At 38.7% G+C, this 17,251-nt stretch overlaps 1 long non-coding RNA gene across 1 annotated transcript; it reads right to left on the bottom strand.

Moving 5' to 3' along the window:
* Positions 1-7,649: 7,649 nt before the first annotated feature.
* Positions 7,650-8,241, bottom strand: LOC143848014 (uncharacterized). Its single transcript, XR_013235273.1, has 3 exons — positions 8,170-8,241; positions 8,032-8,082; positions 7,650-7,944 (listed from the first exon to the last, which is right to left on the bottom strand). It is a non-coding gene; the product is annotated as an uncharacterized LOC143848014 (long non-coding RNA).
* Positions 8,242-17,251: the final 9,010 nt, after the last annotated feature.

Raw genomic sequence — 17,251 nt, 5'->3', positions numbered from 1 at the left:
TTTATATCTTGTGGATTATTGTTTGTTGCTTGATTAATTTGCTTGTGTGTTTACTTTTCCAGCATGTGATTGGTTACTTTCTAGCATTATATCTTGCTTAGATGTAGTTGGAGACAGGTACTAGGGTTATGCAACGTTGGAGTTGCACCAGCCTCTTCCGCCTCCCCGCCTTTTAATGGATTATTTGAGTGTTATTCATGTATTATTTCAGTGATTGATGGGGATTGGTTGTGTTAGATAGATTTTCTTTATCCTATGTTGTGTATGTGATTGCGCATCCCCGTGCCATCCTCAGCTAGGGCAGAGTGGGAATAAGGCTTCCTTCTCATCATCCTCGATCCAGGGAATTCAAGGGAGAAATCCCTTGAATTATGTGGACTCGTCATGGGAAGTGAGGAGCAAACCCCATTTCCATCATTCTCACTCAGATCCAATGGCAGATGGGCCCACCTTGCTCAATTCCCTTTGATTGACGATTCGTGTGTGTTTGATTGCTTGATAGTTGGTAGTTGAGCCAATCAAAGTGGGTTGATCATAGTAGGACCACCTTGTAGATAGATCAATTATTTGGGGATGTTTGTTCCCATTTTACCCCCTTTTCGCCTGAAATTCCTAAAACTAATAAAATTGGCATTAGAGACCAAGTTTCATCTGGCGAATGGGGTGCCTAACACCTTCACCATTCGTAACCAGGCACGGACCCATCACTTTAGGGATGTCTACGTACCTTTTTCATCACATAGTCTCATATAAGGTCCTAGGCCCTTCATCCTAGGCGGCAACTATGTCTAGTCCCCATTGGATTCCTGATCCATGTTGAGAAACATCAATTTGAGCAAGAGAGTGGCAACACTGATAGCCACAAGGAGCTCTCCATATGTGGGGACTAAGGCCGTAGCCAGGATAGTGCTGTAGTAGAGCCCTTCGCAGCTCTTTACACTATTAACGCTCACCCTCTGAGCTTCACGTGGCTCCTCGGGTCCCACAGAATTGTGTGTCAGTAGGGAGCTGAGATTAGAGTATTTGCACATATAGCGATTTATTGGCCGAGGCTAAAATCTTCAATCCCCAAACAAGGAAAGTTGGATCCTAAGATTAGTAGTTGTTATGTAAGTAATTATCCTAAGATATTTAAGGGTTTTTGGTTTTCTTGTCCTACAAATAGTACGTGCATCTTAGAGACTAGATACGCTGAACTTAGAATAATGACGACCTTAGTGGGATTGCCATGATCCCATATCTTTTCATCCAGCCATAATGGGTAATTGGTCGACACAGTGGCTTGACACCATGAAGGAAGAGCTACTCTTAATAGAAAGGAACCAAATTTGGTAACTCAGCGAGTTACCAAATGGAGTCAAGCCAGTTGGCTATAGGTGGATCTTTAAACCTAATGTTTGACTCCAAGGATGACATTGAGATGCATAAAGTAAGATTAATCGCAAAAGGCTACACTGAGGAGGGGGATAGACTACGAAGTGACTTTCTTTCCAGTTTTAAAGAAAGACTCATTATGGAAAGGCATGTCTTTGGTGGCTCATTTTGTTCTAGAGTTGCACCAGGTGTTTTGGTAGTGGTATTTAAAGTTTTCACATATTAATAATATAATTTGAATTAAATAAAGATGTCATGGATAAATGAATATATCATAGGAACAATGGGAGTGATACCATCACTTTAGTATTTTTTGAGTTAATGGTGTACTACTCTCTAGTAGTTGTGGGGCGCCGGTTTTTTCCCTAGCGCGCTAGAGCGGCGGGGGATCACCACATTGGGTTTTCTGGGAGGTTTGTTGATCTGCATTTCTTGTGAATTCGGGATTGTGGTCCGGATTTCACAAGAATGAAAAACTCACAGTCGCCACCTAGGTTAGGGCCTAGGACCCGTGTATGTTCTTCCGATGAAATAAGGATGTATATCCGAGTTTCATTGGAGGAACAGTAACCAAAGTAGTTCTTTTGCTATGAGCCTAGAACTTATAATTTTGCTCTGTTTGTTAAGACATGATCCTTACAGATATCTGGGTAAGGGTTATGGTTACAATCAGGAAGGTGTTAGGCACGCCTCTTGCCGGAGTAAATCTGGTCTCTTGACTTGATTTGTCATTTTTGAAGAATTTAATCGGGATAACTTGTCTCTTTATCCTTTATTTGGATTAGGCTTAATTCCATAAGGTAAATAAAATGAATTTACAAAGAAAAGAAAATAAGCGGTTGTTATCCTGATTGAAGTAGTATGTTGTGATATGAGTCCCGAAAGATCTCGCAGCTGACCACAATCAGGTTAACTAAATCAAACGGAAAAGACAGTACATAAGGGAAAAGAAACTCTGGGTTTATGATTCCCTTCGTTTGTCCAACATCATTGAGCGTCAGGGCTCTCGTCTCTGTCTCTTTTGTCTATGGTAAGATCGGAGACAGAGTGGTGGGATAAGGAGAGGGAATGTAGCCCTATTTACATAAGACAGGGGTTTACGTTACAGGATCTAGGGCAAAAAGAGCCATAAATCCCATAACTACCCTGCACCGAATTTTGTAATAGAAAAAAGCTGGTAAATAAATGTAAATTTACCAGAGGAGCGCTTGTCGGGAAACCGGCGGCGTAATAGCACTGATTGGACGAAAGGGCTTCGGGTTTGCCGAGATTTTGGCAGAACAACGGCACTGTTTGGTACAAAGGGGCTTCAGGTTTGCCGAGATTTCAGCAGAACAACGGCGCTGTTTAGACGAAGGGGCTCTGGGTTTGCCGAGATTTCGGCAGAACAACGGCGCTGTTTAGACAAAGGGGCTTCGGGTTTGCCGAAATTTCGATGGAACAACGACGCTGTTTAGACGAAGGAGCTTCAGATTTGCCGAGGTTTCGGCAGGACAACGGCGCTGTTTAAACGAAGGGGCTTGGGGTTTGCTGAGATTTCAAGAGAACAACGACGCTATTATTGAAAAATAGCCCAATTGTTCTCCGAAATTCGGTAGAACAACGACGTTATTTGAAGGATATTGCTACGAATCTTCGAAAATTCGGCAAAGTGCCGACGCCCAGTGTGAGCCACCTAAGAATTTCTCTACTTTCTTTCTTCTAATGTAAAGAAACTAGGGTTTTTTAGATTCATAAGGGAAAACCAGAAGGAAATCTTCTAAAAATAACTCTGGAAATTAAAGAAAACAAAAACCAGAAAATAAAAATCTTTTCAGAGAGTTAAAATCTGATTTTACTCTTACACCCCCCCCCCCCCCGGCCGCTATTTTTAGGGGATCGGGCCAAATTTTCGCAGAGTACGAAATTTTTGCACTCTACGAAATTGGAAAAATCCAATTTTTCAAAGTGCAAAATTGGACCTAAAACCGACATGGGTCGGTAACATTTCTGAAAATGTGATTTTTCGTCTCTTTTGACGGATTTTTTGGGAGTTTTGGCGGATCGTAACTCCTCCGTTTAAACTTCAAATCGCATGCTGTCAGATCCGTTGGATTCCTCGTTCTGAGGAGATTCCAATGAACCTAATATCGATCGTTTTCAGAACACGAATTGTTTTTAGGTAAAAATGAATGTTTTTTTTACTCAAAGCTAACTTCTCGGTTGAAATGCCGTGTGAAAATGGATTTTTTGGTTGTGCCGTAAGGCATGACGCCGTGTAAAGACGGGCTTTTGTTTCACCTCTGGGGTAAAATTCATTTTTGAGAAATTCCCTTAGTTTCATAATCTAAAGAGATACTGAGAGAAAAACGACAGGTGCTCTAGGACTCGTCATGAGACTCGTCCTCGCGACAACCTATCATTAGTTCCACCTTAACAAAATTGGGTGTCTATAGTAGTATTATTTTGTCCATGTTATATTGAGACCAAGCAAGCACAGGCTCCTGGCCTAGGTAATTCTTCTGCCCAAAGCTGATGAATTACTCTAGTGCCATGTTGACTATATCTTGGTAGGAAACTTCTTATAAAAGATCTAGGTGGAACATTTTAGTCCATGTTCACCTAGTTATGACTCAAAGATTACTGATATTGTCGCAGAAAGCCTATAATGAGAAGGTCCTTAAATTATCAACATGGATAAGTGCCTCACTAGTGGTTCCTCTTGTGGTTAGTGATGACATATTCAGTTAAGTTTGTAGCCCCAAGATTGAACACGCGCATATAAAGAGAATCCACTATAGTTCCGCAGCTGGGAATCTCATAAATGCTTGAGTTTGTACCTGTCTCAGCATAACTTATGTGGTGGGCAAGCTTAGAAGGTACCAATGTGATCTTATGCATGGATCATTGGGAAGCTGCCAAGAAGGTTGTGTGTCGTCTATACGGGAATGAAGACTCACATACAGTAGATAAGATGTCCTTAAGAAAATTGGTTGATCTAATTCTGACTTTGTAATTATTAGACACCTAAAGTTCTGCTTAAGGGTATTTTGGTAGAAATTCTTGAATCGTGGAAGAACGTAAGATATACACCATTAGTTGCTTCCACCTTGGGTTTGGAGTTTATAGTGTGTTACAAGGCCTTAAGTTATGCCTTGTAGTTGCGGAATTTTGTCTCAAGGTGTTATCTTGTTGATAATAAGCAAGTTACTGAGAATGTGTTGTGATAATTTTGTTGCGGTTTATTTTTCCAAGAATTACAAATAAAGTAAGGAGTCAACGGGTTGACATGTTGTCGTGAGGAAAATAATTCAGGGTCAGTTAATGCATGGTTTTAAATTTCGGCCGAAAAGAAATATTTCGGTTTCGGTGGAAAACAAAACGAAATTCACAGTGAGTCGGAAAAGTACCAAATTTCGCCGAAACGTTTCGGAAATTTCAGTGAAATTTTGGAATTTTCGGTGAAACGTTTCGGTTAAGTACAAAATTTCACCCGAAATTTCGGAAATTTCAGTGAAACGTTTCGGAAATTTCCAAAATTTCGGTGAAATTTTTACAAGATTTCGGCCGAAATTTCGTACCGAAACCGAAACCGAGATTTAAAACCTTGAGTTAATGTCTATTGAGTATATAGGTACCACACTTATGTTAGCAGATCTAATAACGAGAGGATTACCACTTGAAGTCGTTAATGACCATAAAGCGCGCATAAGGTTGGTAGGTAAGGCCGAATACGTTGATTGGTGGGATTTTACATAAAATTTATAGACATTGTATTGTGATCACTTTTGAAATTTTGATCATAATAAATAAAGTTATCTGCTTTTTCCATTATTTGTATTGCGCACATTGAATGTATTTTTGAAAGCGGAATGTCGATAATGATATAAAGTGGACCATATTCATGTTGGTAAGTTTGCTAACTTCGTGACCGTGGGGAGGTTATTGGATAATATCATTCAATGATTACATGACCCGTTGTTGGTATAACTTATTGAACGGAATGTAAAGTTAGTTGATGAGAAAGGTATAAAGCCCATGCAAGCCAAGTGGGAGACTGTTGGACGTTTTCCTTTCTTTGGGTTTCCAAAGATGGAGTTTCCTTTTTGGATTGGAATTCTAGAACATTGTTCTATGTCCTAGAGTTGCCAGATAAGGTTGTGGTTTTGTATTCAAGCAACCTTTCATCATATATTAGTAGCCCTTAAGTTTAGTAATGTTTGGAAGTGAAAATTATGACTTGTATTAGTTGTTAAATTTACAACTAAGAGGCCAAACGAATTGGGCACTTTAGGAAAGTTTTATGGGAGCTTTTTTTCTTTTTTTTTTCCTATAAAAGAGACCCTTGGCCCCTCTTCCTACTCCGACAAAACTTGAGAGCAATTCGAGAGGTTGAGAGTTTGCTGAAAGAAAGGTTTCCCATAAACTTAGAGGTGTGTGAAGGAAGAGAAGAACGAAAGGGCGTTTCTGAACCTTCACCGTGCTCGGAAAAGACTTAAAGTTTATTGAATTACGCCAATTGAAGGAGCAGGGATGGCATGAGGTATTCCTAACCCATCTCACTTAAAATGGATTTTTCTTTGTTTTCAATGCCAAAGATCTAATGGGATCACTAAAGTAGTGTTTTAAAATAACATCTCATTCTAGCCTAACTAAATGGACGGGAAACAGATTGAAGAGAATCTTCGGAGGCGACAATTAGTCGCTCCAAAGAATTCTAATTTTTAGTCTAAAAAGAAGGTGGAAGTTTGGAAATTGCCTTAGCGGGTCAGCTAGCCAAATGAGATTTTAGAGATATTTTTTCTTCGCTCATACTCCACACCTAAAAAGGAGGAGAATCCCGTAAAAAAATCTTGTTGTCGAACAAGCCCTAAGGTTTTGAAAGGTTCTTGTACTCCAAATATTGCTCTAGCAAGTTGCTAATTTTGGGCCCAAGATACCAAGCGAAAATTGGCTGAGATTAGAAAGCTTTATGGAAGCTTTCATCTCTTATAAATATGGCCCTAGGTCCATCTTCCTCTCTCTTATGTTTTTACATCTCTTGTAAGAGACAATTCACGTCAAAGAAAAGGTTTCCCATTGATTAAAGAGAGTAGAATGAAGAGAAGAGCAAGGGGCGTTTCCTGGTTATCTTCGCACTTAGAAAGCGAAACTTCTTCGTTGGATTCGAAGTAATGTTAGTTTATCATTTGGTATCAAAGCATTGGTTGTAGGCTTTCAAAACCCAAGAAAATGGACGGAATGTCAGTTTATACAAAACCTGTAGTTTTGGTATAGTCGTCGCCGGCCAGAGACTTTTCCAGCAATCGGCCGACACTATTGCATTCACTCATTGAAGGATCATCTTTTAAAATTTGAGAATGGTCCGACGGCTGGTTAAAGAGTTATGGCTATTTAAAGAGAGTGTTGGTTTTGGAAACAAACTTATTTTTAGAAACATTGAGCAGACGCCAAAAAGTTAGATAGTTGGCGGCGACCAGAGACTTTTCTGGCAATCAGACATTTGTAGCAATAATCATGGTTTTAAATTTAGTCTGAAATCTGAAATTTTGGGTTTCGGTGACCGAAACCGAAATGGTACATACCAGACACATTACTTTATTTCGACGGAAATTTTGAAATTTCGGTCGAAATTTTAGGAATTTCGACCAAAATTCTCTATTTTTTAATTATTATTATTATTTACCCAAAATTTCGACCGAAATTACCAAAATACGGCCGAAATTTCGTAATAAATATACAATCTTTAATATTTCATTGGATTTCGGCCAAAATTTTGGTATCGGTGAGGTCTGAAACCGGTACCGAAACCGAAATTTAAAACCATGTTAATAATCTCCACTGATATGGGAATCACCCATTAAAGTTTTATGGCGATCTAACGGCTGGTTAGAGAGATATGGATGGTTAAAAAGAAGTGTAAATTTTGAAAATAGAATGGACATATTTTTGAAAACTCTGTTTTGACCACCGGAAGAAGGGGTTACCGACTTACCGCTGGTGAGGGGACTGATTTTCTGGTGATCGACTAAACTCATCTTGTTCTTCTTAGACTTTTGGATCTCCCTATAAAATTTGAACATGATGCAACTGTTGAGGAAGGAGATATTGGGAGTCAAAGATTAATTCCCCTTTGAAAAATATAAAAACTTCGATATATTTGGAAACTTTTGGACACCAAAAAAGGAGTTTCCTCCGAAAACTAGACCATTTTCCAGCGAATAAAATATCAAAAAATTGGTAAAATTTTGATACATAGCATAACAAAATACAATCATTTACCCATCATACAAGATAGAATCACATCCCTATTATTTCTAAAAATTTAATAAATTTTTACACCAGTTTATCTGAATTAAATCAGAATTATTGCTGCTCTTCACAAAATGCAAGAACACATTATCATCTCTAGCTTTGCTCTTTGATCCCCTAAGTTGAGGCCCTTGTTATTCATCTACCTAACATATCCATCGATATCCCTTATATAAAGTAAAACTAAGTATGGAAAAACCTATCCCTCCACCGATCGAGCCTCCAACCGTTGCCTTTTTACTCTTTCTATTGAGATAGAGATCAGGATTGTCTGTATTACTGCAAAACACATAAAATGGGTGCAATTACATATATTTTTCAGGCTTTTGGATGCTATTAAAATCAATTTTGTGCTATAATCCTCACTTGGGAGATGATCTATTTCCATTGAGATGGAGATCAGGATTTTGTGTGATACTGCAAAACACATAAAATGGGTGCAATTACATATATTTTTCAGGCTTTCGGATGCTATTAAAATCAGTTTTGTGATATAATCCTCACTTGAGAGATAATCTCTTGTTATTGGCTAGAGAATCTGGAATGTTGCCGGTGAAATTGTTATCGGCGAGATTCCTAAAAATCAAAACAAGGCGGTTAGAGAATGAGAAGAGCATCATATTAATTCTTTCGCGTGTAACAAATTTTTTGCACTTACAGTATCTTTAGGTTGGACAAGATTCCCAGGAAATCTGGAACAGGGCCCGTAAGAAAATTTTGGTGTAGGTCTCTGAAATTGACAACGGGAAATGTTAGTGCTAAATCAAGAACAGTCAATTTTATTTTTATTTTTTTACTTTAGTTCGGTATTGGCTCCAAAAAAATACTTAATAAAAACAGTCAAATATATGAAAGTGCTAAAAAACACGTTTAATATATTTAAAATTTTATTTCAGACGTGAAATTAGAAAGTTGGTCAAAGAAACGCATTTAATAAGTTTTAAACTAGTTTTAAACGTTCTAATTAAAAAATAGAGTTCTATTATTGTAAAAGGGACTTTGCAATTCATTGCGGGGGCGTGGCCACCCCCATGCTATATGTGCCTCCGCCCCTGGGTAAGAAAATGATATGGGTAAGGGCAATGCAGCCGAGCAAGGAAACAAACAATTCTCGAAGACAATGACAGGATTGGAAATTAAAAAGAATTTGGATCCATATGAGTCAACTAGTTTACAGGCAGGTCAAGTTTTGAGTTAGGTAACGAGTTGTAGAACTACTTACATGATTTCAAGAGCTATCATCTGACTGAAATCAGGGAGATCACCTTCCAAACCATAACCAGAGAGATTGCTGCAAAAAGATAAACCCATGTTGTAATGAAGAAAATAAGGATAAGTATTGAATTAGAGAGGAGACTAAATCCTCCTTACAGTGCGATTACTCGAGGTGGTTCATCTCCATTGCAATTTATCCATGGCCAAGTAGTGCTCTGAGGGAGACAAGGCTCCCCAGTCCACCCGTTTAGTTGTCCGAAACTGCTCGCAATGTTTGCTAATCCTTGCACTGTTTTAATAGGCAAAAAACCACGTCTAGCTCCAAGCAATTATACAAAGCTATACACATACATACGGATACATATACACACCATATACACCCTAGTATTCCAGGCCCATAATATGAATGGGTCTAAAATGGTGGGCCCAGTAGGCCCCACCCTAATGCATGAGTTTGGTAGAGATGGTAGGTCCCATGAAAACCTATAGTGTAAAATGGTAGGCCCCACTCCATAAAAAAACATCAGTTGTAAAGTGGTGGTCCCATCCCACCAATACCAAGAGGTGTAAAATGGTGAGCCCTATCCGATGCATGGGTTTGGGTGGAGATGGTGGACCTGCCACATCAAAAAATGGTGAACCTCATCATGCTTGGGGGGGGCGTGGTGTTTAGAAAAGGTTGTCCAGTAAAAAAAATTCTTTGGAAAGAAAACAAATAACAGCGAAAAGAAACATGGTTAGTGTATAACAAGATGCTCAAGAAAGTAGGAAAGTACCCGGGCTACCTCCCCAGTGTAGGCCAAACTGCATGTAGATGCGTGGCCCACATGCAGAATATGCAGTGTAACAATCCCTAACTTGGATACATGGATTTTATAATGCAGGATTGTAATATCTTAAATTTTACAATCTAAAACTTTGATTTTATAAAATCAAACCTGGATTTTATATGCTAAAACCTCGGTTTTGCCATCCTGAAAATGTTCAATCCAGGTTTTTGCTTATAAAATCCAGGTTTGAATTTATAAAATCGAAGTTTTATAAAATCCTTGTAACCAAATGGCTCCATCGATGTCTTCAAATCATTTTCCATAACAACAGTGTTTCGCGCCTAGCATTACAAGGCTTTAGGACAACAAAGGAAAAAAAAAAAAGAATCAAAGGCTCCGAGAAGTAGTGAATCCGTACCATCGTCATCATTTGTTCCGGGGACGATTATCTCACTGTAGGTATACACTTCGACGGCACTGATCACCGGAGCCAACGTTGTTCCCTTAGCAGAATTCAGTGTTATATTCATGGGACCCACTGCCGGAAGGGTACTACTTTGAGATACTACTATACAAATATCATACTCTGTGCTGACCGTCCCGCCATAATCTCGTCCATCGATTTGTATGTTGAACCATCTGTGATCATTACTACCTAAATCGAAGACTTCAGTAAAATATAAGGCAATGTAGTTTGTACGAATAGTTTGAGGGAAATCCAACGGTGGTAGGACCACTTGTGTGGCATGATCGGGTGCCTCGACTTCATTGCGAATTGCATTGAAAGGTGGATCATTGTTGGCATTTTCTGAGAGGTATGAAAAATTCGCACTCCAAACCCATAAGTTATCGATGATGCTTGGCGTCCATAATCGGTTGTAGCTATCGTCGGGGTAGCTGGAGAAGATTAAAGTCAGTAGAAAGATGTCTCAATTACTTGAAAAGTGATAAAAAAAAAAAAAAAGACCGTTTTTTAAGCTACATCCCAACAGCTAGTGTTTTGTACTTAACCCTTTGTTTTAGGGAAAATGAAAATACCTTCAGGCCCCGCTTGTTTTGGATTTTGAGAATCGATTGTTAGTCCAAAACTGATTATTGCACTCAAAATTAAGGCTCTGTTGGTTTAAGATTATGACAACTGATAGTGAGTGTCAAACCGATTATTAGACACAAATTTAAACGTAATTTTGAGTCCAATGACTTAATGAGGTGACGTGGAATGATAAAGGAATAATAAATGCAATCAGGTGATGTGGATTCAATGGGGTATTGTAATTTAGCATTCCTCATAAGGAGAAATTATACGATGCCCCACCATCAAAATAGAGGGCGAAGAGAGACAAACCCTCTCTCCCTTGATTTTTAATCCAAGGGAAAGCAAAGCACCGTTTTTTACTTTTCCTTGGTTCAAAAACTAAGGCAGCAGGTTTTGTCTCCTTTCCGCCTTTTACATTTTGATGGTCGGGCATCATATAATTTCTCATAAATAAGATATGCAAACTTGCTTACCTTAAAAATAGAAGTATTGGTCTTTTCACAAAACTAATGATAATTTGGTCTTTTTCTGAGTCAAAATCAGGTACAGTCAAGATTTTTGTCAGTTCCCTATTGGCAGGTGGTGCTTTGATATATACTTGCAAATAGTAGGTGGTTTTTAAAAATTTTAAAAAGTGGTGGGTTTTTTAAGAATATGATAAACCAAAGGTTGTCTTATGTAGAAACCCCTTAAAATAAAGGCATTTTGAATGCATGATCATAGAGCCGACGGAAGCAAATGCTAATCCACGAGCATATTGGGTCGATCTCAAATGTCACCATATCTAAAGACCCACTATGCCATAGAGGGTGCACCTCATTGTATTACAACGAGTTCGCCCTCTACTAATTTAGTCCTCTATAAAGAGGTCATTAAGGCCCTGTTTGTTTTGGCTTTTGAGAACCAATTGTGAGACCAAAATCGATTATTGCACTCAAATTTAGGTTTAAGCCCCCTTTTTTTGGATTTTGAGAACCAATTGTGCGTCCAAACCTGATTTTGGACTCACAATCAGTTCTTAAATCCCAAAAACAAATATGGCCTTAATTTCAAGTTCAATAAGGACTCACAATCAGTTCTCAAAATCCAAAACAAAGAAGGGCCTAAATATCAGATTAGATTTAGCAAAAGAAATTTGAAAATCTTCCCCCCCCCCCCCCCCCCCCTCCTCTTTCAGCAGTTTTTGAAGAGTAAAGGTGGACCAGTTGCAACAGAAGAGGAGACCGAACAAATCAGTTGTTGCCACCACATCACATGTGATACAATTGTTCCTTCGTTTTAGGAAACTCACCAAAAATTTGATTTTTTTTAACACACAATGCTTTCCCATAGGTCTTAATCTCTGTTACCGTATCATTTTCCTTTTTTCAACGATACCCTCATTTTCTAGAACTACCACCGTTTTTTAGCGAACAAAAGGGGGTGGAAATATCATCGCCCTAAGTAAAAGTAAAGTCTCATCTTACCTAATAGAAGACATCCCCAGACTTCCAAAATAGAGCCTGTAGCTTTTGAACATGGAGCAGTTTGTGTTCATGTCCTTGTACATATCTTGGCCTAGCGCCCAAGCTTGTAGCGAAGAAATGAAGGGGAATTCACCATCGTTTGTTCGAAACAAACATACATTGATATTATCGCTTTTTGATAGGAAGATGACTTCATAAAGAATGGGTTCTCCCCCGAGGATAGTAGCGACAGTCGCCCATTGGTTTCCGTTTAAATGAAGATCAAAGGTAGGAGGTTTCGAAAGTCCGTCATAGTTGCCGTAGTAAAAACCTGCTTGAATAAGTACCTTGCTGGAACTATCATACGAAGATTGCGGAGTAGGTAATGAGTAGCAGTTCTTGTTTTGATTCGTAAAGAAGCGGAGGGAATTCATCTGCTCAGATGGAGAAATCCCTGAAACTTCTTTGTTTTGTCCTGTTTTAATGAAGTCACCATCTGTTTTCCACGTAATTCCATTGTCTGTGTATTCTTTATCTCTTCCGCAATCGATACTTACTTCTTGCTCACCTATGGTTGCTGAAATACATGATAAAAAAGAGAAAGAAATATGTTGGGAGAAACTTATCAAGAAAAACAATTTCTAGTGAAACATGGAGGCACATTATGAATTACACTATCCTTAAGAAAAATATGACCCCATTTAAGAGAGATATCTAGGACAAATGTTGCCCCACTTTTTAGAGTGTATGAGATCTCATCATTGGATCGTCTAGGTGGTAGATTAGACAACTAAGCTAGATAAGGTAACTAGGCTGCATGAGGTAGCTAGGCTTAGACAAATAATCATGCTATATTTATCGTATTTTTATGATTATCCTTTTGAGTATTCTATATAAACACTCGTTGAGGTTCTTTGTAATAAACTAAGTAGCATTAATAACCCATGTATGTTCTAATATAAGCCCAATAAGATAATGGACCGGTGTAGTGGGCCTATTTGGGCTAGAGCCCACTAACCTATTAAAACCCTAGTATATCTAATATATATAGGGGCTGTAGGCAACAAACTTGGTATTCCAAATTAGATACTTTGGGTGTAATGCTTCAAGAAAACCCTAATTTTGAAAACGAATTGGGCGTGGGTATTGCTTCCTCAAAATCGTTTGGGTCTCCTTTTTTTTTTTCACCCATCTTGCAGTAACCACTCTATTTCGTTTACTCATCTAGAGGGATTTTCTGAGAAACCCATCTTGTTTTGGATCGTTTTGGGCGTAGTTCACTGAAATTATCTCTTGGGATCGTATGAACCTCTCAACAAAAGAGTCGTCTGCCTCAAGCAAGTCAATAAGCATTTGAAATTCTAGAGTAGAATCAATCCTCTGTTTATTGGGCAAAAATCTTCACAATCAATTTACATTTTTTGGGTGGGTTTTCCTCTCTCTGCTTGTGGCGAATTGGAAAACAGATTTGGAAGTTTTCTCACTATGGTTTGGGGATTTTTGCAACCCTAGATCTTGCTCTGGTTCTCTTCAAACATGCAGATCTTGACGCCCACCTGGTTTGAGGTTGTCTTTTGTGGTTTCATAACTCTCTCTCTCTCTCTCTCTCTCTCTCTCTCTCTCTCTCTCTCTCTCTCTCTCCTGTTTTGAATCAGCCACCGTTGCAATTTTTTGGGCAACCTCTTTCTCGCTCATCTTGTGGAAAAACCTGCTATCTTTTCAATTTTTTGGGCAACCTTTTCTGTTGATGTGGTTTCAACAGAATAAAAGAGGGTTATAAGGTCGTCTGTTTGTTTGAATTACACCCATCGTTGACATCAAGGAGGGTTATCAGGAACCAATACACGACTTCTCGGATGTGGGATTGACTCCCACAAAAGTTCGTTTCTTGGGCGTGGGTTTATACACCCACAGAATTCTCTTTGGACAGTGGGTTTCTTTGACGTGGGATTATTCTCGTATTCAATCGTTGGACAAGGAGACGTCTGTCCTCTCTTGCTTATGGGTTTATTCATCTTTGAATCAAGAAGGAATAAACAGTTGGATATCCCATTTGGGGATCTTTTGGGGGCAACACTCTTACTCTCTCTCTTATAACTGTAAAGAAGATGGTTGAAACCCTTTTGGGTCGTGGTCTTCTTTGGTGGTCGAATCCCTCGAGGCTGATTATTCAAAGGAATAATATCGTGGAGGAATAGTTGAATCATAATTTCTCTTAGATCCGAACGATGGTGGCCGAATCATGTGGCCGAATTTTGGTGGTGATATATATTGTGGCGAAATTCTTGTGGTCGAAATTTGGGGACGAATTCTCCTTGGTCGACTTCTCTCCATCCAGGTGCACTCTTTCTAATTTAATTTCATTTAAATAGTACAATGGAAAAGAGTTCTCTTCCGTTTGAGATGGTCAAACTTCAGTCCTTTGGTGGGTCTGAATTTAATTCATGGAAGCGAAAGACTCAATTCGGTCTAAAATATATGAATTATTTTTACACCGTTTTGAGTACCTTTGCTGAGACAGATGAAGAAGTTGATGAATCTCAATGGCTTAGAGCTGAGGATTTCTGCAAAGACTATTTGTTGAGTTATCTTTCAGATCGTCTTGCAGAAACCTATAGTAAATATAACACTGCTAAAGCACTATGGGACAACTTAGATGCTCAATTCAAGAAGGATGAGGATTTGTCCAAGACTCATCTTGTGGACAAATTCATGGATTTCAAGTTCCAGGAGGACATGAAAATCACTCATCAAGTTACTCATCTAGAGAATTTGAGATCTAAGTTGTATAATGAAAAAAAAAATAGTTGTCTGTGATTCGTTTCTTGTTGGTGCAATTATATATAAGTTACCATCTGCATGGCACTCTTTCAAAACCGAGATGTATCGAAAAATGTGCAAGTGGGACTGGATGATCTCAAACGATTCATTCGAATCGAAGATGAGAATCGAGCTAGGAATAACTTGGAGATGGTTAGACAGCAACAGTCTGCTACTAACGCGGTAATATATCCCAAGAAATTTCCTCGAAAATCCAAGTCACCTAAAAGTGAACATCCTAAGTTGGAGGCCAAAAATACTATCTTTCAGAAAAAAGAAGGGCAAGTGCCACAATTGTGGGCAATAGGATCACTTTGCTGCAGAGTGTACACAACCTAAGACGGTAAATCTGACACACCATAAAAGAAAGCTCATCTGATGGTGGGCAGTGCTGAGCCTAAGAGTTTTGTTGCCATGTTAGGCAATAGTATGGACAGTACTTCCTCAGGCTGGTGGTTAGAAACAGATGCCATTTGTCATGCTTGCAACTCAAAGAATGTTTTTCACTAAGTGTTATCGAAGTAAAGGAGACTGATACAGTGGCTAGTGGAGCAGACATGGAAGTTACTCACACTGGTACTGCGAACTTGGCCCTTTTTCAGGTAAACTGCTTAGTTTATAAGATGTTAAAGTGTTTTCCATTAGTCTGTTTGATTATGCTGGCATATGCACTTCATTTATGTGTGGTAGAGTAATTTTTTATTGTTAACTCATACTATTTTGATTGTGCATATTTGATAGATGGTATGTATGGTTTGAGTTTAAGAAATGAGACTGTTAGTTATGATAGTTCACCGCTCATTGATCCTAAGTTGTTACATAACCGATTGGGACATGTGCACTATCAGAAAATGGTCCACCTTACTATCACTCATACGATACCATTATATATGTCAATTAAATTTGACAAGTGTGAGAGGTAGGAGTGATAGAGAAGGAGAAGATACACATTGACAGGGTTCAAGAAATTCTCTGCCTCTCAGGACGTAATCCTTGAAACTACTAGTCCTCACTCGCCTCAATCAAATGGCATAGCTGAGTGTAAGAACATGACGTTAACTTAAGTGTTAAACTCCATGTTAATGACAGCTGGCATGCCTAGTTGCATTTGGGGAGAGGCAACTTTGACTGCACATCACATTCTAAATCTCTATATGCTCCTCCATGTGATAAAGTACCCAAGAATTTGGTGAGGACTTTGTAACCTACCAATTGGAGAATGATCCATCATCCTATCAGGAAGTGATGAGATCTAGGTATCAGGAAGTGATGAGATCTAGGGACTCTATGTTGTGGGCAGAAGCCATTCATGATGAAATGAGCTCTCTGTTAGAAAATCTAACTTGGCAGCTAGTCGATTTGCTAAAAGGGGCTAAGACTATGGGCTGTAAGTAGATATTTGTATGTAATTATACAAAATTTGTTTTGGTCTTAATCAAGCACCTAAATTGTGACATCAGAAATTTGACAAAGTAGTAAAGAGCTTTGGGTTTCTGACAAATTACTCAGATAACTGCCTTTACTATCGTTTTTGTGTCGAATAAGGACATGATTATTTGCTTGAATGTCATTGTTGATTCTTGTTTTCAATCTCTCTGTGATGAGTAATGTGAATCTAACCTTGGGTAAATAATTCGACATGAAAGACCTGTGTGTTGTTAACACCATTGTTGGTATGAAAGTAAGTTTTTGAAAGGCAAGGAATCATCCTTGGCCTAGCCCATTATATGAAAACCTACTTCCCTTTTGAGGATGCAGTGAGTGCAAATCGATTGAGACACCATTTTGATTATACCAAGAAGCTGATCTCTAAGGAAGAGACAGTGTGAGCCAGTTAGATTATTCTAAACTGATTGGTAGTCTCATGTATGTTTTGTGTTGCACTAGGCCAGACATAGCCTTTATAGTTGGCATGCTGAGTCATTTTACTAGCAATCCTGGCCATGAGCATAGAGATGCCCTTATGAGGCTGATGAGATACTTTTCATGTACTCAAGAGTATGCTCAAAACTATGGTGGCCATCCACTTATCGTGGAAGAATATTCTAATGCATCATGGGGATCAGAATTAGGGAACATCAAATCTACTGTTGTTGTGTGGAAGTCGAATTGGAACTTTATGCTCTAACTTCAGTTGCAAATGAAGTAGAAGAGATAAAGAATCTAATTATGGTTATGGACATTCCATTGACTCGGTTAAGGATTAAGTTCTTTCAGTGTGTTCTGTGATAATCACGTTACAACTATGGTTGTGAAGAACTCACTCTTTAATGGTAAGAGGAGATATCTTGGGCTGAAAA

Source organism: Tasmannia lanceolata, unplaced genomic scaffold (assembly GCF_043159265.1).
Source record: "Tasmannia lanceolata isolate RefF3 unplaced genomic scaffold, GAP_Taslan_0.1 ptg000016l, whole genome shotgun sequence".
NCBI lineage: Eukaryota > Viridiplantae > Streptophyta > Magnoliopsida > Canellales > Winteraceae > Tasmannia > Tasmannia lanceolata.
This window is presented reverse-complemented; position numbering and strand designations above follow the sequence as displayed.